The following is a 20,200-nucleotide window of genomic DNA, read 5'->3' on the forward strand; positions in this document are numbered from 1 at the left end:
AGGGTCTAAATATTTAGAAATGAGACATCATCTTGGTGGGTTTATCCTTTAATAAACATGAGGTGCCCTTCTATATCTCTTTTAGTTTTAGTAGAACAACTGAATTTGTGGCTGTTTATGCCTTTGAACAATTTTTTAGGAGAATATGAAGGTAGAAAATTGGGTTGTAAATGACATTAAATGCTGAAGAATGGAACTACCAGCAGTAAGCCAGGATGGAGATATCTCAGAAGTCCGCAGCAGCTCCTTGTAAAAAAGGATGATGTCTCAGATCCTGAGAAGCAGGAAACACATCCCTCCAGGTGACCTGCCATTTGCTTGTTTTTTGGGTCACTTGCATAGAAAACCTTTTTCCAGCCCTTTATACTGAGGTAGTATCTACTGTTGGTGCTGAGGAGTGTTTCCTATATATAGCAAAGTGAAAGATCTTGTTTATACATATACTTTGTTAACCTGCGGCTTATATTGGGAGAGTTGAGTCCACTGGAGTTGAGAGATATACATGGCTAAGGATGGTTAGTTCCTGTTATTTTGATGTTAGTGATAGTACTGTGTGGTGTGGTGTGGTGTGGTGTGTGTGTGTGTGTGTGTGTGTGTGTGTGTGTGTGTGTGTGTATCCCACAGACACAGTGATTCTACCACCATGCTTTCACTTTCAAACAAGAACAGCTTTTTTTGGGGGGAGGGGTACAAACTGACAGGCAATTTTTCAAGACTTAAAGTTACACTCTTCTCTCTCTGCTCTCTTTCTCTCTCACTTGCTTACAAATTTGAGACTGCACGTAATCTGAATTCTCTTGTGTACTCTGCTTTTCTCTTGTGTGCTCTTCTTTTCTCGAACTCTCACACTCCTACACACCTCTACTTGTCCCCCTTTCACTCTCACACACTCTTCATACACACCTCACACACCACTCACATGTGCTCTTCTTTCACTCACATATATACTTCTTCGCACACACCTCACATTTTCTCTTCATTCACTCTTCACATGCTCTTCTCATGCTCTCTCTCTCTCTCTCTCTCTCTCACACACACACACACACACACACACACACACACACCTTATGAACACCTCACTCTCTACTTGCTTTCCAATTGCTCTTCGTATGTTCACATGCTCTCCACACTCACCTCACTCGCTCTCTCACTCAATCTCTATCCTTTCTCTTGCCCCAGTCTTTTATTGATACTCCAAAAGCAGGTAAAAAAGACATCGTATAATCATTGCCAAATCAAATTCAGAAGAATAACCACATTCTACAAGAATTAAGAACTACAATTAATCCCAAAGTTGTAAGCTTCCCCTATTCCCAGGTCTGTGGCCAAACTAATAATAATTGCAAACTTATCATTATTTAAACTTTAACTTTTGACTTACTATACTTCAGAGCTCAGTAGCTCAGAGTTCATCTACTTGCATTTTCCTGTCAAGCTCTAATGATAAATGACAAGACCAAAGCTGCCAGGCAATGGCCAAAAAGAATGTAGTTAACCCTTAACTCAGCAGTTCCGCTAGCTTTTCTGTTTCTGCACATTGCACACAATTATTCTCCTCAGAGTACCAGTGTTTTGACTTAGTTGTGCATATTCGACCCAAATCCCGTGGGAGGGAGAGTTAAACCTTCAGAGAGGCAGACATGCCTGGGAAACCAGAAGAGACTGCACTCTGCCCACATTTCTGACTCCAGAGGAAAACACCAAATGCCATCTGGGACCCTGGTGCACGGGGGGGGGGGGGGCTCCCAGAAAAGGCGGTGCAGGTCCTCCTGGTTGCTGTCCTCATGGAGAGCTCAAAAGCAACACCCACGAGCAAACTTGAGCCACGGACCGCAGGTAAGACCAACTTTTCTGCTCCAAGCGACCTGACTGGTGGTCTCAGGACACACAGAGGCAAAATTCCTCTGGGACTGAACACTTCCGGTTTTTAGCTGGATTCCCAACCTTGCTGATCCCCGCCCGCAGCTCACTGCTCCCAAACCCCTTGGGAGAGAGAGCTCACCGCCCAGACAGTTGGGCACTCCTGAGACTGCAGAGGAGAAGAGACCACCAATACTGCCCACCCCTGCCCACATCCCTGGCCCAAGAGGAAACTGTATACAGCCTCTGGGAACCAGAAGATAGAGGCACTGGAGCTGCAGGTCCCCTGCGCCCCAGACACCAGGAGAACCTGAAGGGACCTGATCAACAGTTCTCTGCACCCAAATCCCTTGGGAGGGAGAGCTAAACCTTCAGAGAGGCAGACACACCTGGGAAGCTGGAAGAGACTACACTCTGCCCACATTTCTGACTCCAGAGGAAAACACCAAGCACCATCTGGGACCCTGGTGCACGGGGGGATCCCGGAAAAGGCTGCTCAAGTCCTCCTGGTTGCTGCCTTCATGGAGAGCTCATAAGCAACACCCCATGAGAAAACTTGAGCCTCAGGACCACAGGTAGGACCAACTTTTCTGCTCCAAGTGACCTGCCTGGTGAACTCAGGACACAAGCCCACAGGAACAGCTGAAGACCTGTAGACAGGAAAAACTACACGCCCGAAAGCAGAACACTCTGTTCCCATACCTGGCTGAAAGAAAACAGGAAAACAGGTCTACAGCACTCCTGACACACAGGCCTATAGGACAGTCTAGCCACTGTCAGAAATAGCAGAACAAAGTAACACCAGAGATAATCTGATGGCGAGAGGCAAGCACAGGAACCCAAGCAACAGAAACCAAGACTACATGGCATCATTGGAGCCCAATTCTCCCACCAAAACAAACATGGAATATCCAAACACACCAGAAAAGCAAGATCTAGATTTAAAATCATATTTGATCATGATGCTGGAGGACTTCAAGAAAGACATGAAGAACTCCCTTAGAGAAACGCAGGAAAACATAACAAGTAGAAGCCTCTAGAGAGGAATCACAAAAATCCCTGAAAGAATTCCAGGAAAACACAATCAAACAGTTGAAGGAATTAAAAATGGAAATACAAGAAATGAAGAAAAAACACAGGGAAACAACCCTGGATATAGAAAAACAAAGGAAGAGACAAGGAGGCGTAGATACAAGCATCACCAACAGAATACAGGAGATAGAAGAGAGAATCTCAGGAGCAGAAGATTCCATAGAAATCATCGACACAACTGTCAAAGATAATGGAAAATGGAAAAGGCTACTAGTCCAAAACATACAGGAAATCCAGGACTCAATGAGAAGATCAAACCTAAGGATAATAGGTATAGAAGAGAGTGAAGACTCCCAGCTCAAAGGACCAGTAAATATCTTTAACAAAATCATAGAAGAAAACTTCCCTAACCTAAAGAAAGAGATGCCTATAAACATACAAGAAAGCCTACAGAACTCCAAATAGATTGGACCAGAAAAGAAACTCCTCCCGTCACATAATAGTCAAAACACCAAATGCACAAAATAAAGAAAGAATATTAAAAGCAGTAAGGGAAAAAAGTCAAGTAACATATAAAGGCAGACCTATCAGAATCACACCAGACTTCTCGCCAGAGAATATGAGAGCCAGAAGATCCTGGACAGATGTCATACAGACCCTAAGAGAACACAAATGCCAGCCCAGGTTACTGTATCCTGCAAAACTCTCAATTAACATAGATGGAGAAACCAAGATATTCCATGACAAAACCAAATTTACACAATATCTTTCTACGAATCCAACACTACAAAGGATAATAAATGGTAAAGCCCAACATAAGGAGGCAAACTACACCCTAGAAAAAGCAAGAAACTAATCGTCTTGGCAACAAAACAAAGAGAAGAAAAGCACACAAACATAACCTCACATCCAAATATGAATATAACAGGAAGCAATAATCACTATTCCTTAATATCTCTCAACATCAATGGCCTCAACTCCCCAATAAAAAGACATAGATTAACAAACTGGATACGCAATGAGGACCCTGCATTCTGCTGCCTACAGGAAACACACCTCAGAGACTTTTGAACTTTTGAGCTAATACCCACTTATGAGTGAGTGCATACCCTGCATTTTTTGTGATTCAATTTCCTCACTCAGGATGATATTTTCTAGTTCCATTCATTTTCCTAAGAATTTCATGAAGTCATTGTGTTCACAGATTTTTAGTGGTGCAACATCTGTCTTGTTTGTGATTGCCACATCTGGTTGGTTCTTGTTACTCGGTGCTGTATCTTTTTCTCTCTTGCCTGGTTTTTGTTTTGTGACCTTCTATGTTCACTGATTCTAGACAGTGCCACATCTTTCTGGGAACAATGACCTTGAATTGGTTTCTTTAGGCCTGTTTCAGTTAGGGAACATGTGTCTGGGAGCTTTGGCCAAGGAGAGTGGGCATGGACTCAGGAAATCCAATATAAGCCCACCAATCTGAGTCTTTTCTTCTTTGTGTGTGCCACTTTAGGTTGTTTCTCGTTTCTGCCTGATAGAGAGAAAAGGTTGACCTTGTGTTTTAGGCATTATAGAGAGGTCTTTCGCATGATTGCCACTTTATGTTTGTTTCTTGTTTCTGTTGATAGGAAGGGAAAGTTATATTTGCATTTTTGAGCGTTGTGTTTGTGTTTTTCCTTATGAGATGACTTTGATGTAGTGACTTTTACTTTGATGGATATATTAAAATGAGACATGTTACCTCTACCACATTGTAAAGGTTTCCTTCCTCACAAAGGAGACCAAGAAGTTGGTTCCTGACCCCACAGGGGAGCCCACCAGTAACCAAGCACCTATTGATGTTTGCTTTCCCTCAACTCACCCAGACTTGGATTTTTAACACCATGCAAGGTAAGAGGAAGCTCTTCATCTACTGTCAGGCTCTGCTGGCAGGTCTCAAGGTGGCTGCAAGATGGCTCCACACATTTAGCATTAAGAGTATGGAGCAGAGACTGAAATAAAGGCCATCCAGAGACTACCCCACCTGGAAATCCAGCACATATACAGCCACCAAACCCAGGCAATATTGCTGATGCCACAAAGGACAAGCTGACAGGAGCCTGATGTAGCTGTCTCCTGAGAGGCTCAGCCAGAGCCTGACAAATACAGAGGTAAATGCTCATAGTCAACCATTGAACTGAGAATGAGGTCCCCAATAGAGGAGTTAGAGAAGACTGAAGGAGCTGAAGGGGCTTTCAACCCCATAAGAATAACAAACCAAACCAACCAGAGCTCCCAAGGACTAAGCCACCATGCAGAGTACACATGGACAGACCCATGGCTCCAGCTGCATATATAGCAGAGGATGGCCTTGTTGGTCACCAATAGGAGAAGCCCTTGGTCCTGCCAAGGTTTGCTTTCCTGGTGTAGGGAATGTCAGGGCCGGGAGGCAGGAAAGGGTGGGTGGGTGGGGGAACACCCTTATAGAAGCATGGGGAGAGGGAGGTGTTAGGGGGTTTATGGACTAGACATACTCCCTAGATAAACATACTACATCTATCCAAGACCCTTATAACACTGTCATCTCATGAATGAATGAACATTCCATCCAACCAACCCCAGGCTGCAACCCATAACTGGAATACATAGTGGGACCTTTGAATGAAAGTGCCATGCTTGTTGAGATCACTCTGGAGAATGTGTACAACTGGGCCTCTGCCTATTGTTCTAGAAGGAGACACATAGACTGGGTGTGAGACAGACACTTGAAGAAAGTTCCTCCACACCGAAGACAGCTCCTGAGATCATCTGCAAGCCATAAACTCTTTAATGAACCGAAGAAAATAGGCATGTTAAAAAAGTACAGAAAAATTCTAGTCATAGAAAATGTTTATGAAGGTGTCAACACATGTATAGTGATATGAACCCATGAAATGGTTGCTTAAGAAACTTGTCTAGGAAGAGGAATTTTACAAATTAGGCCTAAAAATGCAAGAGAAATAAACCTGTCTCCACAGCACCCAGGATCCAGAAATAGGTGTGAGTTACTACTGGCCAGCCTGCAATTCACATTAGCAGCATGCTTCAGGGAAGGAAAGGGCTAAAAGATCCTTACATTTATGTCAAGAGAGGTAAATTGATAGGGTAATATGCTGAGTAATGGAATCAGAAAAAGGAGGAAAATATTGGATAGAGCAACCTAAAAAGAGATGCTAAAATGATTGGAGGATGTTGGCGTAAAAACAAGGGAAATAAGCCAGTGGGTAACAAGAGAAGGTCAGAGATGCACTGCAGGCAATGTATGCGGTGGATTCTTGTGAATTGCACATGTTCTATTCACCAAGCCTACTGGTATGATGAGATGATGTATCAAGAAATAGTGGTGGCATTGGGCAGCTGAAGCAGTCAATAACATTTATTTTGAAGAGAAAATACCTTCCTTTGCAGAAAAAGAGGTTTATTCCAGGTTGCTGTTGGGTCTTCTTGGTAACACTTGTGTTGTGGTCAGAGCATGCAGTCCAGCAATCTGTACACATTGTGGAAAGGTAATCTTCACCCAGACATACAATGCCTAATATCAACAACCACACAACTTTCAAATTTGGGGTCCTTGGAAAACTGATCAGTTCTGTAGGCATGTGGTGATGTCACTGCTGTGGGTGGTACCAACATAAAGAGCCCACAGCTATCTCTCTTTGGGTCATGTACACAGCAGTGGAGGTGATGGAAGGAGGGGACTTGAGAAGAACTTACCCTGGTCACTTGGCTCTTGGAAAAACAGAAAGGAACTGTTCCCAGTGAGGAAGATCTTCAAGCTGCCTCAGATAGTGTTCTCTCACAACCCTGATCAGGATAGTGTGCTAGGTGCTCCTGGAATCAGAACACATCTTTCTTGCTCTTCTCATCCCACCCACTTGTGGGTCTGGCTTTGCCCTACATCTGTATCAATCAACGGGAGCCTCTTGGATGAAGGATATCTGAAAACAAGGAGTTTTGAAAAGAATTACAAAAGGCTAGTTGTGAAGCTGTAAATGTCCACCCCTTCCCCATGGCCTGAATCAAAATGTACCACTTCTGTGCCTCAGGTTTTATGTGTTCAAAAGGGTGGCCCTTTCCCATGTCCCTGCCCAGGAGTCTTACTCCAAGCCTTGTTCTGTGTTGAGTGATGTTACTGGCATTTTCTGTAGTTTCCTGAGCACAAGGCTTTTGAATGCTGAGTGATTGGCTTTAGAAGTTCCTGGCCCTTTCCAGTTTGCAATGGAGAAAACAATGAAGCAGCAGCAGCAGCAACAGCAGCAGCAGCAGCAGCAGCAATGGAGATTACACAGGTAGCAAGGACATAAACATGCCAGGAGCCAGCTCTATGGTAAAACTGAACAATATACACCAGTTTTTAATAGACAGTGGGGTGAGGGGACAGAGGAATCCAGTTACTCTTTAACACATTTGAGGGTCTCTGGGTCTTTCTATTGGTGGGAATGTGGCAAATAACAATGGGATATCCACAGGAAACCCCACACTGTCATATCAAGGGATCTCATCTGTTTTACCATCAACATTTCCCTGCCCATGCAATACTTCTTACCAGCAACTTCTCTGGACTCTAGTGGCAAAGCACTTCAGGCCTCACCTTGTATCTCATCATATGACAGTCCATAGGTAAGCCCCACCTTACAAGGGCTGCATACCCTGGGGCAAAGTGGGAAACAAAGCCCATCCAGTCTTCCCATGACTCCTAGAAAGCAGCAGAATAGGAAGTTGATATGGCAAAGGGGAGTGGAGACTAAACAAATGAAGTTGGAGGAATGTTTCCAGAAGGAGAAATTTCTGAAAATGTGAAATTACTTTGTTTGCTAAGGATTCTATCAACTTCAAGGAATATTCATTATTATCCACTGTGCATAGGTGTGTGTGTGTGTGTGTGTGTGTGTGTGTGTGTGTGTGCATGTGTGTACTAGTGTGAGTGTCTGTGTTCATGTGTGTTTGTCCAACAAGATAGAAAGAATACCCATGAAATGGCTCAAGTTTTAATGTAATCTTAACAATCAGAGACTAGAGCTGGTAGCTTTTTAAGGGCTTCTGGATATCCCTCAGGGTTGGAGTACTATCCAGGATACTATGAAGGACTGCAGCAGAGCTGTGGGGCTGAGGATTTCTGCCCCTCTGACTTCCTTTCTGGATTCCAGATGCACTTTTGCTACTACTCAGTTCTGTTGCTGCCTCTAACCTGGTCACACATATCTCTTGGACACATGGAACATGGTCCTCTGAGTTCCTTTTTCTGCCTCCAGGACCACTCTCTCCTCAGCTCACAAGTACATCTGGACATATGCAGCTGAAGTGACATCCTCCCTGTGCATGTAGGTTCTCAAAGTCCTGGTGTTTTTCCTTTGGTAATCACCAGCACTGAATGGATGTTTTTTCCAAGGATTCTGTGTGCTGTGAAGAGCAATGCACTGGACCACAAGTATTGTGGAGCTGCTGCTCAGTGTGGAGCTCCCTATGTGAAATGGGCAGAAGGAACACTGTTCAGACTTTCTTTCCAGATTTTTCCATCATACTTCAGGGAAAAACAACATTGTGCCTCTATTTTAAGCTTGTGATATGGACACAAAACATCTTAGTAGAAATCTGCAGGACTTATGTCTGGCTGGGCTGGTCCTGTGCTGGCATGGGCCCTCAGGCTGATTCCTCCAAAGTGCTCCTTGGATCCCTTTACCAACCTCCAGCATCCTTGCCCAACATTGGGCCAGTATCTTCTGCTGTCTACATGTAGCTCAAGTTTTGGAGGACTTCTCATAGGAGCGATGACAGGATGGGATTTTCTTTCTGGCATGATAGCTACAATGTCATCAAACTCCTCAATGTTCATGCTGAGAATATTTTAAGGGAAGAAGCAACTAGAGATTGTATCTTTTTCCATCACACCCCATCTACTTGTTTTAGCTTGTTTCTCTAAAGAACTCTTCATTGGCTTCCACAATTTTGTTATTTGTCACTGGGAAGCCGTAGCACAAGATTCTTAAGGCTTTGGAAATCCTCTTCTTCAGACTTTTCCAGTCCAACTTTCTCAGAGGGACTCTGGGCACATGCTGGCACTGCCTTTATAGTTACTCCTGATGGTTTGTTTCCCTGGAGACCAAGGTGCTGTCTTGTAAGGTGCCTGGATTTTCTTCCTGGATCTTCTTACTGGGGAAGGGACTCAGGTTGTGGACCACCAAGAGGATGTGCTGTTACTTGTGTCTGTAGACTCAGAGCTCTTATTGGCCACATATTGTGTGTTTTCAAAGGTTGAGGTTTGTGAGGATATGAACAGTGAGCACGTGGTTCCTGGTGATGTCATTGTTGATGTTGTTGCCTTTACTTTTCTTGAAGATGAAGTTGTGGAATGGATGCTGCAGGAAGCTTCTCTTAAGGAAAGAAAGGGAAGAGGTACAGTGTGCCCCCTCATAACTCTTTCCTCTCATCTCCAGGCACCTCAGAGAGAATGTGCAAAGTGAAGGTAGGAAGGCTCAGGACACTGGTTAACCTCCTTACAGGACGAGGTAGGTTGGGAGCTTCTAAAGTGTCCAGGGTACCACCATCCCTCCATTGTGATAAAATTAGGGCTGCCACGTTGACTTTTTTTTTTTGATAATCAGGTAGGTTGTCATGGCATGACTATACTTCCATTCCCTCAAAGCATCTCCAAGCTCTAGAATGTTACACCTTATCAAAAACATGTCAAAGGCAATGTTGGGCTGCTCTGATTTTCTACGGACTTTTTCTGAGCTGCTCAATGTGTCTTGATCATGGCACAGTATGGATGGGTCAATATTTCTTTGATCGTTGGTTTCATTGTGGGGTCTATTGTCATTAATCTCTTCAATAGGTCTTGAAACTCTAGGGAGAGGGGATATGGGATCCAACGGCTCCAGGAGAAGATTTCATACTTTATCTTGGAAAGTGATCTTTCTCTAAATGGGGGGAATCTGACAACTAAATAATATAATAGGACTCTTGGGTTCCATATGTCAGTTGAAAGGACATCATATGGTGTGTGACCAAACACTTCAAGAGCACAATATTGTACTGTATCACAAAAGCCCTTGAACTTTTCCCCAGAGGCCAGTCTTTTGCTTAAGCCAAAGTCAGTAAGTTTACATGCCCCTCCAAGTCCAATAGGATGTTCTCAGCCTTGATGTTTCAGTGGGCAATATTCTGACTATGGATATAGTTTATGGATTAAACACATCTCCCTAAATATGCTGCATACCTCTTCCTCATCCAGACACCCATACTTATTGATGTGTTTCTGCTAGGATCTCTGTGCTGCACATTCTGTCACAAGGTATGTTTTGTGTCTGGTCTCAATGACCTGAAGAAACTATATTATATGCCTGTGGTATAAGGATTACATGAGTTCAGTCTCAGAGATTACTAGGAAGTCTATATTTGTGCCCTGTGTCAATATCTTGATGGCTACTAGGGTCTGGGTCATAAAGTGGAGCACCAGTTTGACTTATACAAAGGACCCTTCATCTAGGGTGCCCGGGATGTAGTAACCCTGTGTCAGAGTGTTCCCTTCATGGCAACTGGCCTCGAGCTCCCTTGAAATCAACCTCTTTTCGCCTCCTTTGTCAGAGTCATCACAAGCTACGGCATGTAAAGATGGTAGGGAAACAAATTAGAATTACTTCCAGGAAAGCTTACTGCTAGAGATCCAAAGATTACAAGTTAGATATACCTTCAAAGAAAAGTCTGCCTATGACTCAAGGACACAGGGAAACTAGTGCAAAACAAAGACGAACACAATGGATGGGAATAAGAAAGAAGGCTCACAGTAGAAAGAAAGCAAGGGCAATGGAAGACAACAATTTTGTCAGGAGAACCAGGATCTCCCTTTTAAAGGACAACACATTGACAAGCTTACCTAAGATATCTATTAAGAAGGGAAAGCACTGAGTTAAAGGCCACATTTGAGCAACAAGTTACCGTTACCTAGAAATGCATGGGATGCAACCTGGGATGCCCCAGTAGATAAACAGTATATACACAGGATAGGGGCAAAAATTGCAAGGCACCTATGAATAAGAATGAAACTTAGTCATTTTTTTTGAAAATCGATGTACTTTAAGGTCATAGTTACATGTAATAACCTATTTCAACAGAGACAGATACCACAAAACTTTCCTTATATGAAGGATCCTGGTGGTTTAGGGATGGACTGAAGAAAGGGGAACTATGATTTGACTGAGAGGATAAGAGGCAGGATGAGTTATATAGAAACAGAAAGTGACAAAGTCAAAAGAAAAGTCAGGAAAATAAATATGGATATTAGCCAGGCAGGGTGCTACTCAGCTTTCTTCCCACATTTCATCACAGCACTCGGGAGGCAAGACAGGCAAATTTCTGAGTTTCAGGATACCCTGGTCTACAGAGAAAGTTCAGGTTGGCCAAGGCCACACAAAGAATTCCAATATCCAAATAAGAAGAAAACCAAACCAAACTAAAAAAGGAAAGAGAAAGGAAGGAAGGAAGGAGAAAGGAAGAAGAACGGGAAGGAAGGAAAGTGAATGAATGTTAATCCAGAAAGCAAAGTGAAAAAAATTTAAACAAACAAAAAAGAAGAAGGCAAAGCTGTAAACAAAGCCCCCAAATAAATAAAGTCACATAAACAGAAAAGCAAATATCTGAGCTCCTGGAAAGAAAACAGCATAAAAGAACTTACTCTATGGAAGTGTAGCTAATGATCAGTGTCAAAATCCAAACAATCACCAAAGTCTAAATCCGATCCAACCACTGACCAATCCAACTATCAATTGCCAAGTCCTATAGTCCACCCCCCAAATTCTCTCTGCATAGGACACAAGAGAGCCTACACAGCAGAGCAGTAGTGACCACTCAGAGCTGGCCCAACCCACAGTGGCTTTCTCACTTCTTAGTACCAAGAGGCTCTATCTCTTATTGATCATTTTAGGGAGACGAGTGACCTGACAAGTGACACTTTAAGAGAAGGAGAGCTTTATTTAGGATCAAGCTATGAGGGGTTTGCTGAGAATGTTGTGATTCCCCCACTGGAGTTTTAGTTCCACGAGAAAAACAATGTATTAAATAGGGGTGGAGACAAGAGAAAATGGACTTGGAGGGACATCTAGATATTTACAGAAGGGGAAAGAGCAAGAAATGTGATATCTCTCTCTCCCCCCCCCCTCTCTCTCTGTGTGTGTGTGTGTGTGTGTGTGTGTATGTGTGTGTGTGTGTGTGTGTGTGTGTGTGTGTGTGTGTGTGTGTTTCCAACCAGATGTGTACAAGTATTGCAAAATTCACATAGGAGATTTGGAGGGGAAAAAACCTCTGAGAGGACTCTGCTCCAGAACAAGTGAAAACAAATTGAACAGCAGTCAAGGCTTAGATTGGATTTCTTAGTGTGCAGAGATTTCTAAGGGTAGACATTTCAAAGGTGAGGATTGTTGGAATTTCATGTCCTGTTCTTATGGAGATCAGAGCTTGGTGGCTTTTCTCTTTAGGATCTGGTACCTTTTCTTGCTTAGTGGTTACCCAGGTTTTGTTTTTTGGTTTAATTGCGTGCTTCACCTTGTTTGTTCCTACACATGGTCCATTGTTCATGATGGGAAGTCCTTTCAGGCCACAGGTTTCTTCAGCTTAGGTTCTAGGGCACAGTCATGGAGCTCTTCAGGAAGTGTGGAGAGGACATTCTGCCCCCCTGGCAGCCCCTGTGGTGTTACCTCACTCTGATGGCAGGCAGAGTCACAGAGTAAGTACCATTGTCCTGGCAGTTCCTGCTGAGTTACCTCACAGTGGTCCCCAGACTGAGGCAGGAAAGGAGGTTCAGTGGCCTTGGCAGCTTCTTCAGCTGTACCTCAAGTTGAACCTCACAGAATGGAGGCAGGGAGCGATAACAACTACACACCACTCAGGGATTACAATATGAGCACAATGTAATAAATCTTAAAACTGACAACAAATAATTCCCTAAGAAATGTTCAAATGCCTGGGAGAAAAAGCTAATAATTATAGGTCAATGAACAAATCAAATAAATTATATAAAAATGTGAAACAATAAAATTCAAACATCAATTTACCAGTGGGACACACTGAAAGTAGTCCTAAGAGGAAAATAGAAATGTAAGTGCTAACACTAAAAAGTAAGAAAAACAATTGTATTAATTTAATGATGAAACTCAAACAGTTGAAAAAAATAAAAATTCAAATCTCATTGTTTGGAATTATAAATATAAGAGCAAAAAGCAATAAATGAGGAACAAAGTGTACAACACAAAGGATCAACACATTTCAAAGCTGGTTCTTACAGAAGATATACAAAAATGACTGAGCCTACATCCAACCTCTTTTATTTATTTATTTTTTCTCGATCTTTATTGAATTAGGTATTTCTTATTTATATTTCAATTGTTATTACCTTTCCCAGTTTCCAGGCAAACATCCCCCTAACCCCTCCCCTTCACCTTATATATGGCTGTTACCCTCCCCATCCTCCCCCCATTACCACCCTCCCCCCAACAATCCCATTCACTAGGGGTTCAGACTTGGCAGGACCAAGGGCTTCCCCTTCCACTGGTACCCTTACTAGGCTATTCATTGCTACCTATGAGGTCAGAGTCCAGGGTCAGTCCATGTATAGTCTTTGGGTAGTGGATTAGTCCCTGGAAGCTCTGGTTGGTTGGCATTATTGTTCATATGGTATCTCAAGCCCCTTCAAGCTCTTTCAGTCCTTTCTCTGATTCCTTCAACAGGGGTCCTGTTCTCAGTTCAGTGGTTTGCTGCTGACATTCGCCTCTGTATTTGCTGTATTCTGGCAACCTTAAAAAGATGATGCATCTTTGACCAGGCTAGCCATGTAGCTGCATGGAAGACAGAAACTCATGAGTTGGGTTTCCCAGGGCCTGCTGTGCAGATCTATGTCATTCTCTAAACACTGTGCATGTGGTAGTCTCATTGGAGTTAGGTTTCCTTTAGCTGTTATAAAGAACAAGGGAGGGCAAGCTAGTTCCCTTGTTCATGTCCATATAATGCTCTCTGGACAGCTCTGAATGTTAGTCTAGCATTCTGACTCCACAGCTGTTGGAGAAATCCTTGTACAGCAGTCTTTATACCCAAGTGCTTTTGTGCCAACAACAGCAGAGGATTCCAATATCAGTCTGTTTATAGTGATGATCCATGACCAGAGCGTCTGCACCTTTCAAATCTTCTGAGAATAAAGACTCCATATTCCTGGGCAATTCGTGTAATCTCTTCTAGACAAACTAGGTATTTTCTGGAGGAAAGTGCTGACTGGGAGGAAAGCATGCATTTAACTGTTCATCTGAGCCGCAGCAACACTGTAGGAGTTTTGACTGTTTTCTCTGCTAGATTGCCAATACCTCATTTTCAACAACACAAAAGCAAATCCTTTCTTCCCACGAACCTAAACAGCTGTGTAACTGACAAAACTGTAACTCCTGAGCACCTTCCCAAAAGGATATAGACCTCATACCTTGTCCCTTCAGGTTATCACAACCTCAAGTCTTCAATTCCATGGTCTTCACTGCTGTACCTTGAATGTGACACTCACCCACTTTGGGACACACACTTCACTCTAACTCACTGCAAGTTTTTATAAATCCCTAGTTACAGTTGACTTCCACTACTTGGAAAAATGAGGCTTGCTGTGGGCTTCCCACCATATCAGTCTGGAGTGTATTTCTGCATGCAGTTTAGCAGAAATCCTTTATATTTACTTATGCACAATGCTGCCTGGGAGAAAAGAATAGAATATGTTATTCTTTCCTTGCTCCAACCTGGTGTGCAAGAGCTTCTGGGCTGGCAGTGAATAAGAATATAAAGTTTCTGGGTAAAGTCCTTGGCCAGGCATTGCTGCAGGGTGCAAGGCTTCTGGGTAAACAGATGATGGGCCTTCATACTGCTTCATCATTAAGGATTCAAAGAGGGTCCCAACATGTGGGAAGCTGTAGTATTATTCTTGCCACATGTGATAAGGACCTAAATGTAGAATGTGTTGAAAATTTTTCAATAGTTACTAAGCATAGCAAAGGTCTGAGTTGGTGAATTCCTTTAATCAGCATTCCGGATGGTGCTAGAGGCAATTCTCTGAGTTCTACATCAGTCTGTGTCTACAGAGCAAGTTTTAAGACAGCCAGGGCTACAGAGAAAGCTTACCTTATAAAACCCATGTAACAAAGTTACAATGCTTAACTATTTTATCCTGTATCTTCACATTTCTATGTATGTCAAATTCATGGATATGTTAGGTTGTCTTGGAAATAACCTATCTTTGGTAGTTCCCAAATGAGAAGAGTGCACTTAGACAAGGTGCATTGCCTTTAGTGTATCCAACAGCAACAGGATAATTTCTTTTTCACCCAATAGAAACAGTGAGAGCTGTCTCCTTCACTTACTTCTGTCCTGAGATGGTCCACAGCTTTGACCTCTGCTTCTTATCATATAGAGTTGGCACGCATATGAAGCAGGTTACTCAGGATTTTAGAATGTATTTACTGAAGAATATTACCCCATTTTAATATCCCAAATAATTTCCACAGAATGCATCCCCATAAACCCCAATTTGTACGTATATAAGTTTCTGTGTGAGTGCTTGACTCAGTTGACTTGAATAAAAATGACCCCCACAGGCCCATAAGCAATGGCACTCTTAGCAGATGTGACTTGTTGAGGTAACCATGGTGTTCATTGAGGAGTTATTTGCTGAGAGTGGACTTTGATATCCCCAAACCTCAAGCTAGGAGTAGTGGCTTTTTGTCTCTTTCTTGCTGCCTGCAGATCCAGATATAGATCTCTCAGCTAGCAGTCCAGCACTATGACTGTCTGTATGCCCAATGCTGCATGGTGACAATGGACTAAAGTACCGAACTGTAAACCAGCCTCAACTAAATGTTTTCTTTCATAAAAGTTGCTCTGATCGTGGTGTCTCATCACAGAAATAAAACCATAAGTAAGACAGTGATACAACTCTTATATTACATAATGGGGCCAACATTGCCTTGAAATAAAAATGGATTATCCCTCAGACTGGCATCCAAGACTTTAAAGTCCATATGTTTTCATAACTGATTCCTCAGGAGGCTCATGGAGTTTGGTTTTCACACCTAGATTCAATGTTGGTTGTCAAGTCCTGGTTCTTTGCCTTGTAGAATCAATGCTTGAAAATCTGCTTGCCTTTAAATCCCACATTTTTCTCCCATCCTATCTCCTTACTCCCTGTCTCTCCATCTTACCCATTAACATTATTGGTTTATGGTTTACACTAATATGAACTCAACTTGATTCAATCTAAAAGACCTTAATATTGTTTAGAAAAGGGAATGTCCCTGCAGACTTCTGTGAAAATCCTTGAGTAGTCCCTTCCATACCTAGTATTACATTCTTATTAATTCTTCCATCATATATTACAACCTAACTATAGTTTCATCTCCCTCCTTTCCTCCTAGTCCTTGTGCATAATCCCACAGCCCACTCCTGTTTGCTTCAGAAAACTGCAGCCCCATCCCACAGGGATATTAGCCAAATATGGCATATCAAGTTGCAATTAGTGCCGAGGGCCTAGGTCAGACATATACAAGCTCCCTGACTCAAAAGCAGTGGAGCTTCTGTGAGGTCCTATGACCTCAGGTTTTTTATTCCGTGGATTTTTGTGGTGCCCTTGATCCCTCTTGAGAAATACAAAATAGAAAACTAGACCCTAGAGTCTTTTAGCAGTCTGATGTTTAACGGGTACTGGAAGTGTTCACGCATTGCTAGTTTCAGGGGGCAAATTTCTAATGAGAATGATGAATCCAAGATTGGGTTCCATCTATTTTCACAGCCATCAGGATGAAGAGGATAATGAAGATGGGTCATTTTCACAGTTTGCCCAGGGGACTTCCTTTGAGACCTAGCATTCAACCTGTATAGTTGGACAAGCAATGTCCTATCACTCTTTTGTATCTGTTTCCTGCTCGCATTAGGATATGCAAAGGGACACAGGAGATGCTAGTCAAAGACAGGGCAATGCGGGATTTATCAGAAGCTGATGCAGATGAAAGAGAAGGAACAACCACAGCAGCTGGATTGGTTAACATCAGCTTTTAGCATGTCCAGAGTTCAGCACAGGTGATCCCTGGATGGAGTCTGTCAGCCAGGGGAACATGTGCTGAGATGAGTGCAGACTCGCAACAGAAATTGAAATTGTCTAGTAGTTGAGGAAGGTAAGAAATCCCAAGACCAAGGGGAAAATCCCATTTTTAAGAATAAGCAGGAGTTCTTGTCCCAGCCACCATAGCAGCTGGGCCTTGCTGTTCAACTTGGCACTAATGCCTACAGAAACTGAGAGATGCATCGAGTCCCTGATTGCTGTTTTCCAAAAGCACAATGGGAAGGATAGAAATAGTTGCCAACTCTCTAACACTGAGTTCCTTTCCTTCGTGAACACGGAGCTGGCCTCTTTAGGAAGAACCAGAAGGGCCCCGGTGTCCTTGACTGCATGATGAATAAACTGGGCCTCAACAGTGATGGGCACCTAGATTTCCAAGAGTTTCCCAAACTTATTGATGGCTTAGCTATATCATGCCATGAGTCTTTCCTGAGAATTTCCAAGAAGCATATCTAACCCTGTCCATTCACTTCCAGCCACCACGTCATCACCACTTCCACCCCCCTACCCCTTCTACACCTGGGCTGAGCCCACCAAGCATACCACACATGCAGCCCATGCATGATAGGGACAATGAGATTTTTTAATGTTAAAAAAAAGGAATAAGCAGGGATGCTGATCTGGAGTCTATATAATCTGTGGTAGGCAGATCCATGTCCGTGGTCTCTTGGTTTCCTGAGCTTATGCTAACTTTTCCTTACTAAAGGATGTGCATAATTTATTGGATTGTACTGAAATCCATGTTCTAGAAAAAAAACCAAATTTACACAATATATTTCTACAAATCCAACCCTACAAAGCATAATAAATGGTAAAGTTCAACACAAGGAAACAAGCTACACCATAAAAAACCAAGAAACTGATCTTTTAGCAACAAAACAAGCAGAAGAGAAGCACACAAACATAATCTCACACCAAATATGAAGATAATAGGAAGCAACAATCACTATTCCTTAATATCACTCAAAATCAGTGGATGCAATTCCCCAATAAAAAGACACAGATTAACAAACTGGATACGTAATGAGGACCCAGCATTTTGCTGCCTACAGTAAGCACAACTCAGAGACAAAGAAAGACACTATCTCAGAGTAAAAGGCTGGAAAACAACTTTCCAAGCAAATGGTCTGAAGAAGCAAGCTGGAGTATCCATTCTAATGTTCAATAAAATCAATTTTCAACCAATGTCATGAAAAAAGATAAAGAAGGACGCTTCAGATTAATCAAAGGAAAAAATCCACCAAGATGAACTCTCAATCCTAAATATAAATACTCCAAATACAGGGCAGCTACATACATAAAAGAAACCTTACTAAAGCTCAAAACACACATTGCACCTCACACAATAATAGTAGGCGATTTCAACCCCCCACTCTCATCAATGGACAGATCATGGAAACAGAAATTAAACAGAGATGTAGACAGACTAAGAGAAGTCATGAACCAAATGGACTTAACAGATATTTATAGAACATTCTATCCTAAATCAAAAGGATATACCTTCTTCTCATCACCTCATGGTACTTTCTCCAAAATTGACTATATAATCAGGTACAAAAAAGGCCTCCTCAGATACAGAAAGATAGAAATAATCCCATGCATCCTATCAGACCACAATGGGCTAAAGCTGGTATTCAATAACAATAATGAACAAACACCCACGCATATATGGAAGTTGAACAATGCTCTACTCAATGATAACCATGTCAAGGAAGAAATAAAGAAAAAAATTAAAGTCTTCATAGAATATAATGAAAAGGAAGGTACAACATACACAAACTTATAGGACAATGAAAACTGTGCTAAGAAGAAAACTCATACCTCTGAGTGCCTGCAGAAAGAAACAGGAGAGATCATATAACAGCAGCTTGACAGCACACCTAAAAGCTCTAGAACAAAAAGAAGCAAATACACCCAGGAGGAGTAGAAGGCAGGAAATAATCAAACTCAGAGCTGAAATCAACCAAGTAGAAACAAAAAGGACTATACAAAGAATCAACAGAACCAAAAGCTGCGTCTTTGAGAAAATCAACAAGATAGATAAACTCTTAGCCAGACTAACCAGAGGACAATGAGAATGTGTCCAAATATTAACAAAATCAGAAATGAAAAGGGAGACATAACTACAGAATCAGAGGAAATTAAAAAATCATCAGGTCCTACTACAAAAGCCTATATTCAACAAAACTTGAAATCTGGAGGAAATGGACAATTTCCTAGACAGATAACAGGTAAGAAAGTTAAATCAGGAACAGATAAACCATTTAAACAACCCCATAAATCCTAAAGAAATAGAAGCATTTAGAAGTCAATAAAATTCTACCAACCAAAAAGAGTCCAGGTGCAGATGGGTTTAGTGCAGAATTCTATCAGACCTTCCTAGAAGACCTCATACCAATACTATCCAAAATATTCCACAAAATTGAAACAGACAGAGCACTACCTAATTCCTTCTATGAAGCCACAATTACTCTTATACCTAAACCACACAAAGACCCAACAAAGAAAGAGAACTTCAGACCAATTTCCCTTATGAATATCGATGCAAAAATTCTCAATAAAATTCTTGCAAATCGAACCAAGAACACGTCAAAACAATCATCCGTCATGATCACGTAGGCTTCATCCCAGCCAGGCAGAGATGGTTTACTATATGTAAAACCATCAATGTAATCCACTATATAAACAAACTGAAAGAACAAAACCACATGATCATTTCATTAGATGCTGAGAAAGCATTTGACAAAATTCAACACCACTTCATGATAAAAGTCCTGGAAAGAATAGGAATTTCAAGGCCCATACCTAAACATAGGAAAAGCCATATACAGCAAACCAGTAGCTAACATTAAACTAAATGGAAAGGAACTTGAAGCAATCCCACTAAAATCAGGGACTAGACAAGACTGACCACTCCCTCCCTACTTATTCAATATAGTTCTTGAAGTCCTAGCCAGAACAATCAGGCAACAAAAAGAGATCAAAGGAATACAGATTAGAAAGTGAGAAGTCAAAATATCACTAGATGCAGATGATATTATAGTATATTTAAGTGATCCCAAAAGTTCCACCAGAGAACTACTAAACCTGATAAACTCCTTCAGCAAAGTGCCTTGGTATAAAATTAACTCAAAAAAAAAAATCAGTCGCCTTCCTCTACACAAAAGA

General features: G+C 42.0%; 1 long non-coding RNA gene and 2 pseudogenes across 1 annotated transcript; 1 reads left to right on the top strand and 2 right to left on the bottom strand.

The window, feature by feature from the left end:
* Positions 1 to 6,302: 6,302 nt before the first annotated feature.
* LOC120101744 (uncharacterized) lies at positions 6,303 to 12,889 on the bottom strand. The gene is made up of 3 exons (XR_005502620.2): positions 12,439 to 12,889; positions 7,003 to 7,234; positions 6,303 to 6,839 (listed from the first exon to the last, which is right to left on the bottom strand). It is a non-coding gene; the product is annotated as an uncharacterized LOC120101744 (long non-coding RNA).
* Smokl-ps2 (sperm motility kinase like, pseudogene 2) lies at positions 7,251 to 10,261 on the bottom strand (annotated as a pseudogene).
* A 4,207-nt stretch (positions 12,890 to 17,096) lies between the features above and the next one.
* S100a11-ps3 (S100 calcium binding protein A11, pseudogene 3) lies at positions 17,097 to 17,583 on the top strand (annotated as a pseudogene).
* The last annotated feature ends 2,617 nt before the right edge of the window (positions 17,584 to 20,200 follow it).

This window comes from Rattus norvegicus, chromosome 3 (genome assembly GCF_036323735.1).
Source record: "Rattus norvegicus strain BN/NHsdMcwi chromosome 3, GRCr8, whole genome shotgun sequence".
Lineage (NCBI taxonomy): Eukaryota > Metazoa > Chordata > Mammalia > Rodentia > Muridae > Rattus > Rattus norvegicus.